The sequence below is a fragment of the Dipodomys spectabilis genome, unplaced genomic scaffold, assembly GCF_019054845.1.
Source record: "Dipodomys spectabilis isolate Male_0828 unplaced genomic scaffold, ASM1905484v1 ptg000140l, whole genome shotgun sequence".
Classification (NCBI taxonomy): domain Eukaryota; kingdom Metazoa; phylum Chordata; class Mammalia; order Rodentia; family Heteromyidae; genus Dipodomys; species Dipodomys spectabilis.
This window is the reverse complement of record NW_024870817.1, coordinates 3937386-3950334: the sequence shown is the minus strand read 5'-3', so window position 1 is coordinate 3950334 and position 12949 is coordinate 3937386. Positions and strand designations below refer to the sequence as shown.

General features: G+C 36.3%; 1 protein-coding gene across 1 annotated transcript in view; it reads right to left on the bottom strand.

Moving 5' to 3' along the window:
- The window catches only part of Slco4c1 (solute carrier organic anion transporter family member 4C1), a 58216-nt gene that overhangs the window by 37985 nt on the left and 7282 nt on the right, over positions 1-12949 (bottom strand). The window lies entirely within an intron of this gene.

Genomic DNA, 12949 nt, shown 5'->3' with positions numbered 1-12949 from the left:
AGCACCAATCTATTGTCAATCTTTATTATCTACCCTGCACATTGTGGCTAGAGAAGACCACAGAATGGCTTCTGCCTTATTATGATCTACCATGCCCTGTAGGGAAGGAAACTATGTTTTGCAAGTTATTCAACAGAAACCATTCTAAAAAACCAGCAGCTTCTGGTCACTAGGGAACATTGCAAGACAAGTAAATTGCATCAGTAGATGTCTATAGGAAATCTCTTTGCTGCAAATGTGTTTCTTACTCAAAATGATGTTGCATACAATATAATGATCAAGAATAAAGTATTATTATGTCAGTCAAATAATGGTGAGTGATTGCTAGATGCATTATAACCAATGAAGACAAATTCATACCTATAAAATTTATTTATCCCAGAAAGACAATTTCTAGCCAAGATAAATGTTCTTTGACTCACCTTTAGAAATCCTAATATATTAGGCCTGAGCTACTGCTGTAATTGGTACATTAGGCAATTTGTCTGTAGAAGAGACAGACAGGCTAGAATTGTGGAAAGGGGCATGATTTTGAACCCATGTTTAGCTTTTCTTTTTTTTTTGGCAGGGGGGGGCAGCGGGGGGGGGGGGTCTGGTCATGGGGCCTGAACTCTGGGCCTGGGCACTGTCCCTCAGCTCTTCAGCTCAAGGCTAGCACTCTACCACTTGAGCCACAGTGCCACATCCGCCTTTTTTATTTTTGCTTCTGTGGTGCTGAGGAATCGAACCCAGGGCCTCATGCATGTAAGGCAAGCGCTCTACCACTGAGAGACCTTCCCAACCCCATGTTTAGCTTTCTTTAAAGTCATTATGGGTATTTTTTGCCTGAGATAATTCTGCAAGTATTACTGTAGCTGAAGAAAGACAATGACATTCACATGTACAGTCAATCCTGAGGGCCTCTTCTGAAACCAATGACTTCACATAGAACCAACAAGTAACAAAACTGTCTTTATATTCCAGCCCCATTCCATAATACACACTCAGCTTACATTCCTTATTCAGCCTTTGTATTTTTTTGTCAAGCTTCTGACTGACCAGCCCATCTGTCATAGCTGTACATGAATAGATATAGATCTGTACTTTAGACATTCTTTCCTTCTATTGAAGGTTATGTTCCATTTACCATGGCTTCTTAGGAACATGACTGATTGTAGCTATTACTCAGAACACTTCATTTGTGGTAGTTGATGGTATACTTTTTAGACTCTTTACAAAGCAGGCTATATATTTTTCTCTTGTGTTCACTAGCCATGGGGAAATTTCTGTAATACCCTCACAATGAAGACATAGGTTTGTGTAGTAAGACCATGCTAACTTCTCCTTTTGATGATAACCTTCCTCTAATTTCAAGAGAGGAAGTACAAGTTATCAAAAACTAGTAATACAGTTACTTGGGCCTTCCACAATTACTTTTTCTACCACTTAATTTAACAATGAGCATTACCTTCCATGTCAAATTGTATGATTTGCTACATAAAGTTCTAGGGAAGTATGAGAAATTCAGGTCACATGATATTGTCATATGCCTAACTACAGCAGAAACCCTGTGATTCTATCTACTCAGGAAGATGATATCTGAGAAGCACAGTTTGAAGCCAGCCTGGGCAGTACAGTCTATGAGACTATTATCTCCAATTCACTACCAAATAGAATTGGAGCTGTCGTTCATGTGATAAAGTGCCAGCCTTGAACAAAAAGCTAAGGGACACTCCCCAGGTGCTGAGTTCAGGCCCCAGTACTGATACATTAAAAAATTAAAATAAAATAAAAATTTTAAAACCCAGGTGCCAGTAGCTCACACCTGTAATCCTAGCTACTCAGGAGTCTGAGATTCAAGCCCAGGCAGGAAAATCTGGTTTTTGGTCTCCCAAAAACTACTCAATAAAAAGCCGGAAGTGGTGCTGTGGCTCAAGTGGTCAAATGCTAGCCTTGAGCAAAAGAAGTTCAGAGTTCAAGGACCAGAGTTCAAGACCCAAGATCGGCAATAAATAAGTATATACATATAATCATAAATACAGAAATAAATAATTTTAAATTAAAAAATAAAGATAAGTACAGAAATAACCTACAGCTTATAGAAGCAACTAAAGACCTGCTTTCCAAATGAAGAATAGTTATAGGTAAGAGAAGTGATAGTCTCATTATGAAAACTGTGTCCTCACTATGAATTCCCTATGGACGTTGCCAAAGGCTACTTCTACCTTCCTGACTGTAAAACATGAAAGCCTTTACCTAGTACAGAATTTTACTCTCTTCAACTCTTCACTAAAATCTGGTTGGTAGACTCCTGCATCATTTAATGAATGAGCTAGAGTTGGTACAAATGTGATAGAAAATATCTCGACAAGCTCAAAATGAACACCACACAGTATGCCTCTATTGTAATAGAGCCCAGGCTTAACAGCCCAGGCTGCCAAAATTCTAGAAATTTAACAACTATAGGAAGCTTCTATGGTTCATCATTTACACTCTTGAATGCAAAGGTTGTCTAAAGCATCTGAAACACTTTTCAGTTGCCATTTAAGTACAGATAACTATTTATTGTGGAGGACTCTCCTATTGGATGGTAGGATGCTAACAAGCATCCACAGTCTCTACTCACTAGCTACAAGAAGAATCCTCTACTCAAGCTGTAATAATAATATTAAAAAAATGTTTCCACATACAGCAAATTGGCTGCAATTGAGAACCACTGCTCAATACTACATGATGACAGAGATCAAGCTGGTTCAAATAATACTGAGATGGGGGCTGGGAAGGTGGCTCAGTGGTAGAGCGCTAGCCTTGAGCTGAAGAGCTGAGGGACAGCGCCCAGGCCCAGAGTTCAGGCCCCACGACCGGACCCAAAAATAATAATAATAATAATACTGAGATGTAACAGTAATGATAGTCTTAATTTCCATAGAAAAGCAAACCCCTTGGTGCATACCCATAATCCTAGATAGATAAGAGACTAAGATATGAAAGATGAAGATCCAAAGCCAGTACAGGCAGGAAGAGTCCATGAAACTCGCCAAAATAACTAGCAAAATTTAAAGATCTAGGAGTGGCTTAAGTGGGAAAGAATCAGCTAAGGAAACAAGCCTCGTGAGTGTGAGGATCTGAGTTCAAACACCAAAAACAAACAATAACTAAATAAAACCAAAAAAACACAAACAACACCAAATCCTATGAGAATACAAGTATGATCTGAATATGAAGCTCTATTGCTTTAAAGATCATTTAAATGTAAACCATTGGACAAAATTTATATAGGAATGGAAAAAAATATGTACTCTCAAAAAGAGAAGGAAAAAGAAAAGAAAGTGTATGTATGAGAGAAGGAGAAGCAAGAAAGCAAGTAAGCAAACCACCTTGGTTTTATAGCTGAAAAGTCAAAGAAACTTACCTCTAAGGTCAAGATCTACATATTAGGTAGCTAAGGCTGAGCCTATTTTTGCTTGAACAAATATAAAATCTAGAACCAAGACAATATCTCCACCAGATTATGTTTGCCATAAGAAACAATAATGAAGTACAGTCTTTCTGTACTACTTTATTATGCAGGCAACCTAGACAAATGCATGCTCTTTCAGATCTTTCATGGCGTCACTAAGCTTTAATTCCCCTAACAATCTAGTATTGTTTACTATCTTGTTCAAAGGATTCTGCTCAGCCCTTCTAAAAATTTGCCAATTCTACCAGCTAATGTATATATACTTTTCCTGTATCCTTAAAATAAAAGATGTGCCACCATCATGACAGCTAATATATACCCTATCTATAATCTTAGTCCAAAGGATTTATTTTTCTCTCACAGGGTAAGGTCTCAGTGATAACGTAGTGAGTCCAGAAGAGCTATAACTCAACAATCACACTAGTCCTTTCCATTTTATGTTCAATCAAGATCTACAGGGTGATCTTGGACTCCTTCTCTGTATGGTCCTAATAAGGGGCCTCTTGCCCTTACCTTAAATCCATTAGAGCAGTTTCAGAGCAAGTAAGAAAAGAAGAAAGTCTGAATAAAATCCTCAGTCTAATAATATTAATAACAAGACTATCATAACTTCTAAACACAGATTGCCAGGCCTTTAACAAACACTCAAAAAACTGTATAATAAATACACACAAAGCACTACTACTACTTAATCAAAATATAATTCTAGAAATATCCAACCAGCCCATAGGAAAGTAGAAAATATATAAATTAAAAAGAAAAAGAACAAACACAAAATGAAACCTAAAAGTATAACCTTAAACTTTAACATACTAAATTTAGAATCAACATGTCTAAATATCATTACAAAGCAGACATTGGAGATGGGTGCTAGTGGTGCATGCCTATAACCTAATCATTCAAGGCTAAGACCTGGAAGGTAGCAGTTCAGACCCAATTTAAGCAGAAAAGTCTTTGAGTTTCTTCCATTGAGCCATCAAAATGCCAGAATGGAGGCATAGCTCAAGTGGATAGAATGCCAGCTGTGAGCAAGAAAGCCAGGTGCAAATGCAAGGCTCTGAGTTCTAGTTACATATGGCTCCTCGCTCACCCCCTTCCCCACACTAGATATTCAGAATGGATTAATAAACTATAATCTAATAGGTGTAGTCTACATGAAACTCAGTTCAATTTTAATGATATGCATAAGTTGACATTTAAAGGATAGTTAAAAAGACGTATCATCCAAATATTACTCAAAATAAAGTAGGAAGTTATATCAATATGAGAGGAAAAAAACTGACTTTGGAGCAAATAAATTGATCAGAAACAGAGAAGGATCGCAAAACGTAAAGATAAGTTGATGTACCAATAAAACATAGTAATTTTAAATACATATTCAACAATGGAGCTGCAAAGCATGGAACAGAAAATGAAAGGAGAGGCAAACCTATAATTACATTCAAATTACATTTAAATACTTCAAGACTTCCTCTGAACAACTTATAGAAGTAGACAGAAAATTAATATGAATGCGGAATACCTGTCAATGTCTATCAAGATCATCTTAAATGGCATTTATAAAGACTTCCCTAAACAATGGCAGAACACACTTTATTTTACAGTTTCTGGAGAACTCTTTTAACCCAGACAATAATTTGAACCATAAGCCAATCTTCAATAAAATATAAGGAATTAAAATCTTACCAAGTAAGTTTTCTGATTGGTATGTATCAATAACAAAAAGACTACAGGAAAATTTCCAAATTTTACAAATCAAACACCAGTTCAAGTATCTATGACAAAGAAAAAGCATGTGGGGATATAAAAAATACATTGATTCAAATGAAAATGAAAGTATGATCTAATATGATTGTAACATAGAACAAAGCAATACAAGAGGAAATATATAATAAAAATCAGAAAATCTGAATGGATAATGTAAGCTTTCATGTCAAAGAAGACATTAAGCTGAAACTAAGCAAAAGGAAACATAGCAAAAAATATCAATGAATTTAGAAATAGAAAAATAAAAAATAATCAATGAAACTAAAAGCCTTTCATTGAAAAGATGAATGAAACTGAATACCTCTAGAAAGACTAATAAGGAAAAGAAAGAATACACAAATACTATCAATGCCAGAAATGCAAGGACTTCACTACAGACCCTTGCAGACAGCAAAAGGAGAACAAATGTGACAACTTAGCTCCAATAGGCCAAATGAAGTACATTTGAAGGGGGCAGGGAAGGAAAACATACATTTTAACTGATAAATTCCCCCAATAGAAAACTATAGGAACGTATGACTTCTTTTGAAGAATTCTAACAAAAATATAAAGAAAAATTAGCATATGTTGCAGACATCATAGCTGATAGGTAGAAAACTAAATGAGGATCATATATTGTCATACAGAGTGCCAGCAAAAATCTACATGCACTTCCTCATGAGCCTAATCATTATGCTACATTGCTACATACTTTCATTAAATGTGTATTAGATCAATGAAACAGAAAAAAAACATGACAGAAAAATTTACTGACCAACTTTTAAGAACCACACTACAAAAATAAAAGTTTCTTCATTTCTTTTCTTACCACAAACCACATTTTTACCAATCTTTCTGAGGAAGCTACAAAATCAATTGCTTAATTATTCAACCCATTTTCTCTAGTAGATATAGCTAACTATGCCTATATGCCTATGGTTTAAAAGCCCTATCAAAGATTTTGACTTTATATATGAAGATAAATAATGTCTAACCCAAACACACTGCTACATGTTCACACTGAATTAGAAATACTGTAGCGAAACCAACATTACAGCAATCACTCATAACACAAACCAAAGCAAAAGCAGTTCACTACTATTTCTGAAAATGCTTCTCATTTTAGCTTCCTTTTTTTTTACATTGCAAAATTTCTCAGATCTTAAATGTTATCCATGAAGGTCATTTATGGCAAATAATTCTTTCCTCTGATAAGCATTATTCTTCCTGATTTAGTGGCGTTTTTTCAGAATTTGTTGCTACTTTTTCCTCAGGAAAACCTGGAAATAGTCTTGATACTTCTACTGTGCCTAATTTTTATGAAATCAACACTATTTTATAAAGACTATAGTCTCCTAAAATTAGCATTGTCCCTTCAGAGTACAGAGAGATAGAGAAACAGACAGACAGACAGACTGACAGACAGACATTATTCTTTAAGACCAGTTTTTGAAAATGGAGTCAGAAAATCCTAAACTGTATTTATCTACCATTGCCTAGTTTCATTTCATTGTACTGCAGAAGAAATCATTAGACAACTGGTAGAAGAGATCCATTCCTTCATTGCATATTTGACAACTCAACAAACTCTTTTTTCTCACCTTAAGTATTTTTTAGGTAAGATTTCATACTTTTTGCCAGGGCTGGGCTTGAACCACCATTCTAGCTATGACTCCTGGGATCACAGATCTGTATACCAGGCCCAACTTGCTTTATGAGAGGAGATCTCACTAAATTTTTGTTGAAATTTGCCTTGAACCATGAGCCTCCATGGGCTGGGAAGGTGGCTTAGTGGTAGAGCACTTGCCTTGCATGCTCGAGGCCCTGGGTTCAATTCCTCAGCACCACATAAGCAAAAAAAAGAAAAAAGCCGGAAGTGGCGCTGTGGCTCAAGTGGTAGAGCACTAGCCTTGAGCTGAAGAGCTGAGGGACAGCTCCCAGGCCCAGAGTTCAGGCCCCACGACCGGACCCAAAAAAAAAAAAAAAAAAAAAAAAAAACCATGAGCCTCCTGATGTCAGCCTCCTGAGAACTAGGGATTCTGACCATGAACCATCATGACAGGTCAACAGATATTTCTTGATAATTTACTTTATATGCTGTTTTAGGTGCTGAGCATAATGAAGTTTCTAAACTTAATAAAGGTTGCAAAAATATCCTTAGACCCCTTAAAATATCAGCCTGGGAGAGGAATGATAAAGTGAGGGGTGGAAGCAGAATAATAGTTACAAGCAGGACAATCAATTTTCCTGGTCACTACTAACGCAAAACTCTACACATCCTGCTTATAAGACTCACAAAATGCATTTTTATTTTTATGTTGATGCAGTAAGACATCCGTACATCTGTCACTTTTGCCCAAACTCATTTAACCATGAGACAAACTTTTACAATACTCAATATGCCTAGAAGTTAAGCCCTGCAGATTATGGTGGCTTGAGAATGCTGGAATACGTTTTGTTTTGTTTTGCTTTGCTTTTTGTCCGTCATGGGGCTTGAAGGCTGGGCTTGGGCGCTGTCCCTCAGCTCTTCAGCTCAAGGCAAGTGCTCTACCACTTAAGCCACAGAGGCACTTCCAATTTTTCTGAGTGGTTTATTGGAGATAAGAGTCTCATGGACTTTCCTGCCAAGGCTGGCTTTGAACCATGATCCTCAGATCTCAGCTTCCTAAGTAGCTAGGATTATAGGCGTGAGCTACCAGCACTGGGCAGGAACATGTTTTCACCCTTGCCGAAGATCAGGAAGTTTTTAAACTACTAAGAACAAGCAAAGGATAGTTTGTGAGTAACACAGAAGTTATGCTAATACCTCATTGATAACATTTTCCTACATATTTTTCTCTGGGAGTTTTACTTTAAAAATTAAGTCAGTCATTGAATTTCAATAGTACCAGCTATGTTAAAGCAGTTAGTATTTTTTCTTAATTTTTTTCTTTTTCTGATGGCTCTGTATGCTTTAATTTATATATGGTGTTACTCATGTGCACATCTGTAGGAGGTGAGGAGAGGGTACAGATTCAGAGGAAAAAGGTTGAAAAAGTGCAGCAGTGGAGCACACTGGATATTGATAGAAGTGAACTATGCAACTCGTGGGTGGAGATAGGAGGGAGCAAATGGAAGAGAATGAGAGAACAGATGTCTGAGAAAGGAAATGTACTTAGTACCGTACATACATTAAAGTAACCCTGCTGTGTATCACCTCTAAAACAACAATAACATAAATTAGGGGAAAAAGATAAAAGAAAAAAAAAGCACCTAGTATTTCATGGTGTTGTGAGACTCCCACTTTAAAAGAAAACATTTTTTTTTAAATCCTAAAATGTAAAGAAACTTTCTTCTTTTCCCACAGTTAATGGTCTCATAATGAAACCAGCCATTAAACTGACAAAGTGTTTTCAGAATTGGTCTATGATAATCTGGATAATATTTTTTTAAGAAAATATTGATTCCTGTGTGCTGTTCCAGATTTTCTGAAGAAATGCACCCACAAGTCAGAATTAAATAAGGACAGTTATCTGGGTAGTTTAAATTATCTAAGGAAATGGCAGGGGAGAGACTGAAGTTGTAAAAGTTACAACTTTATCTAGGGCACTGACTACCTCTAACAACTCTTTTCATTTTGCAAATTAAATTTTAATATTTTTATTGCACCATTGTATCTTGTAGCCTAGAAAGGGATTTCTACTAAAGAAGAGGGAATAGTAAAAAGGAAGAGTGCTCATAGATCTAATAAAATTACATCATTCTGCTGAATTAGTAGTTGGAAAGCTCTAGGATTTTTTTTATCCCTGATCTTCTTCAATCTGAACATTCCATAATTTATAATAGACACACAAATGAGAAAAGGAAAAAAACAACTTAATAAGGAACTGGTGGTATGGCTTAGCAGCAATGACATAGCAAATGTGAGGTCCTAATTCAAATTCCAGAATCCACCCCTTCTCTCCAAAATGCCTACTTTTAATAATCGAAGATAAAGAAGAAAGCTGTAACTACAAATTAAGTGAGACTCAACTCTGAGTCTGATTCTGATTATTTTCCTAACAAAACTGTTATTTCCTCAGCAAAACCAAAGCTCTCTGCAGAATTCTCCCCTCAAACACCAATTCTAAACATTTAGCAATTTAATGCTTCAGGTAGTAGAAATTTGTATCATTGAAGGTTACCATGTTTTAGGGAAAAGAGCCAGATAATAGGAACAATACAGCTTAGGTCAATAAAGGAACAGAAGTTCATTGTAGTAACTATTCTTCTTATAATTTGATATTTAAAAATAAACCCCCTCAATAAACTGGGTGAGAGCAAGGGAAAGGTTAATATTGTCCAAAAAGAAATGTACTCATGACCTGATTTATGTAACTGTAATCCCTCTGTACATCACCTTTATAATAGCAATGATAAAAAATAAAAAATAAGGGGCTGGGAAGGTGGCTCAGTGGTAGAGCATTGCCTTGCACCTGAGGCCCTGGGTTCGAGTCCTCAGCACCACATAAGCAAAAAGAAAAAAGCCAGAAGTGGTGCTGTGGCTCAAGTGGTAGAGCGCTAGCCTTGAGCTGAAGAGCTAAGGGACAGCGCCCAGACCCAGAGTTCAGGCCCCACGACCGGGCCCAAAAAATAATAATAATAAAAAAAAAATAAAAATAAAAAATCACCTCCCTCCCAGAATCTTAAGATCAAAAGATCATTTTGTTAACAACATTTATATAAATCTCATCAAAAAGGAATTAAGGGCTGGAAATGTGGCTTAGTGGTACAGTGCTTGCCTAGCGTGCATGAAGCCCTGGGTTCAATTCCTCAGTACCATATAAACAGAAAAAGCCAGAAATGGTGCTGTGGCTCAAATGGTAGAATGCTAGTCTTGAGCAAAAAAGCTCAAGGACAGTGCCCAGGCCCTGACTTCAAGCCCCAGGACTGGCAAAAAAAAAAAAAAAAAAAAGGAATTAAAAGATCATGGATAAAAACAGGGTTATGAGATAATGACTTTTGTTTACCACATTTAAATTTTTTGTTAAATTGCTGTTAAGATATGTCAAAGTGAGTTTCACTATCTGAAGTGAAAAAGGACTTCTTAATGTTAAATGATATATCTGAAAATATTTTATGACAATATTCCATCTTTGAGTTGTATAGAAACTAGCTCTAGCTTTCTCTCTCTCTCTCTCTCTCTCTTTTGTAACAACTAAAACTTCCCTGTGATGAATTTTGTCAGCTCCATTCAAAAGTTATATATCTCTAACCTTTATGTTTCTATTTACAGCTCCCCTGGTACAAAAAGTTCTCCCAAACCTGCTTTATTTTTTTTAATTTTTTACAAAACAATAGAAAATCAAGCTGATTGTAAATATGCCTTTCTACCTTTTGCTAACACTCTTTTGTGTGTGTGTGTGTGTGTGTGTGTGTGTGTGTGTGTGTGTGTGTGTGTGTGTGTGCATACTGGTCCCACGGCTTAAACTCAGGGCCTAGGCGCTGTTCCACTAGCACTTTTGAGGCACAGCTCCACTTTCTGCTTTTTGGAGGTTAACTGGTGATCAACATCTCAGGGACTTTCCTGCCCAGGCTAGTGTCCAACCACAATCCTCAGATCTCAGCTTTCTGCGTAGAAGATTACAAATGTGAACCACTGATACCTCATTTACCTTTTACTATTCTAAGTCTCCTGTGGAAATTATCTATGCTATCATATTCATATTTTGTTTCCTTCTATGTACTGTTACAGTACTTTAATTTCCTCCTAGAGATTAACTCACTAAAATGAGCACTGATTTTCCTCAAACACGCATACACAAACATTCATTAATTTCCTTAGTGTTCATTTCAAATGAAACTACATCTATGATTTCAATTAATATATTTATTTCTTAATGGTATACTCCCGTACTATATAACATTATGCTTTGTTAGATTATGTTACTGAAGAAGATTTTATGTTCCCATTGCTCCTAATGTATAGGAGCAAGTTATTTCATTATCTTTTCCACTGACATATAGTTTTCTTCTACACTGCCAGACAAATAATTCTGGTTTTTTTGGGTTTTTTTGGTCAGTTGTGGGGCCTGAAAGCTGGGCCTGGGCGCTGTCCCTCAGCTCTTCAGCTGAAGGCTAGCACTCTACCACTTGAGCCACAGCACCACTTCTGGCTTTTTCTGGTTATGTGGTGCTGAGGAATCAAACCCAGGGCCTCATGCATGCAAGGCAAGTGCTCTACCACTGAGCCACCTTCCCAGCCCCAATAATTCTGGTTTTATGTTCCAGGTTTTCATATTTACAAAAGTATATTTTATTTACTTGAACAAACAAGCTATGATGTTTTAAAGAAATGCAAACTATTATGTTAACTTCTTGAAATTAGTAAAAAAAAAAAAAAAAACTGGAGTCACTCATAATAATCTACAAAATAAGCATAAGGTCTAGATTAGTTTACGCTATTGTTAGTCACAACACTAATAGGAAGTCTAGGAAGTCACTTCATATTATAAAAAGAAGGAACTCATGAATTCTAACATTCATTCCATTTCTAACTATCCGGGTCCTTTCAGATGTCTCATGTAATTCAACTGAATTGTGCATCTGTTATATTGTAAACCTTTAAACACATACACACACACAATGATATTTCCGGTAACAAAGGTATTTAGAACTAAAAAAGAATGGAACTCAAAAAAGAAAAAAAAAGTGTATCTGGGCATGTTCATACTTTGACATGGCGTAACTGACATATCCCTTCCCCCCAAACTAGTGACAGCATCAGTTAAAAATTAGAATGAGGAAGTCCTTTGAACCCAGGGTTTGTACTTGCAGGAATTAAGACTACTGAATGAACATGTAAGTATTTAGGTAAACATGTTCAAGGATATGTATTGCAACAGTGTAATGTAATATGTAATTCATACTTTATCAAGTCCAAACTCAGATTTGTTATTTCCACTCACAATTCTCCTTGTCTCCTGCATGCTAGTACACAGTCCCAGTTGGTCAGGACAAAATACCAAGGAGAGAAAATGCATTCCTCCTTCACAAAAATCTAATAGTGAATCTTACCTCCTTTTCATCTAAAATATTTACCAGTCATCCTCCAGATACCTATTATTATCTACTCAGGCCCAGCCACCTTTCTACCTCAACTGGACTAATGGTAAAAACTTCCTGGTGTTTTCTTCCCTATTAACCTTGCCTTTCAGAATTGTAGAAGCCAAACAGATTATTTTATTTTCTATTTTATTTTACTTTATTTTAGATAGAACTGGGGTTTGAACTCAGAGCTCATGCTTTCTCAATTAGCACTATACCACTTGAGCTCTTTCAGCTTTCTGCTGGTTATATTTTAATGGTTATTTTGGAGATGGAATCTAGCATACTTTTCTGCCCTGTCTGGGTTCAACCCAAGATGCCCCAGATCTCAGCAACTTGATTTAGTCTAGGATTACAGGCATGAGCCACCAGGATCCTAGCCAAGATGATCATTTTAAAACATGAACTTCCCATTGTAAAATTTATCCATGATTTTGCTCTGTATTTCATACAACATCTAAGTACTTCACTGGCATCTGCCTGGTTTTCCAGGCTCATTACTTGACATATTTCTTCATACTGTGACCATGCCAAACTAATCAAGCTCCAAGACACTTAGTCAAGGTTTTCCTCCAGCATGGAAGTATTTTAAGAACAGTCCCTTGTTATTCAGGATTATCATAGTATCGAATGTAGCTTATCTAATTGCCCATTTATAATTAACCTCGATCAAAATTATCTCATTTGTTAATTAGTTGT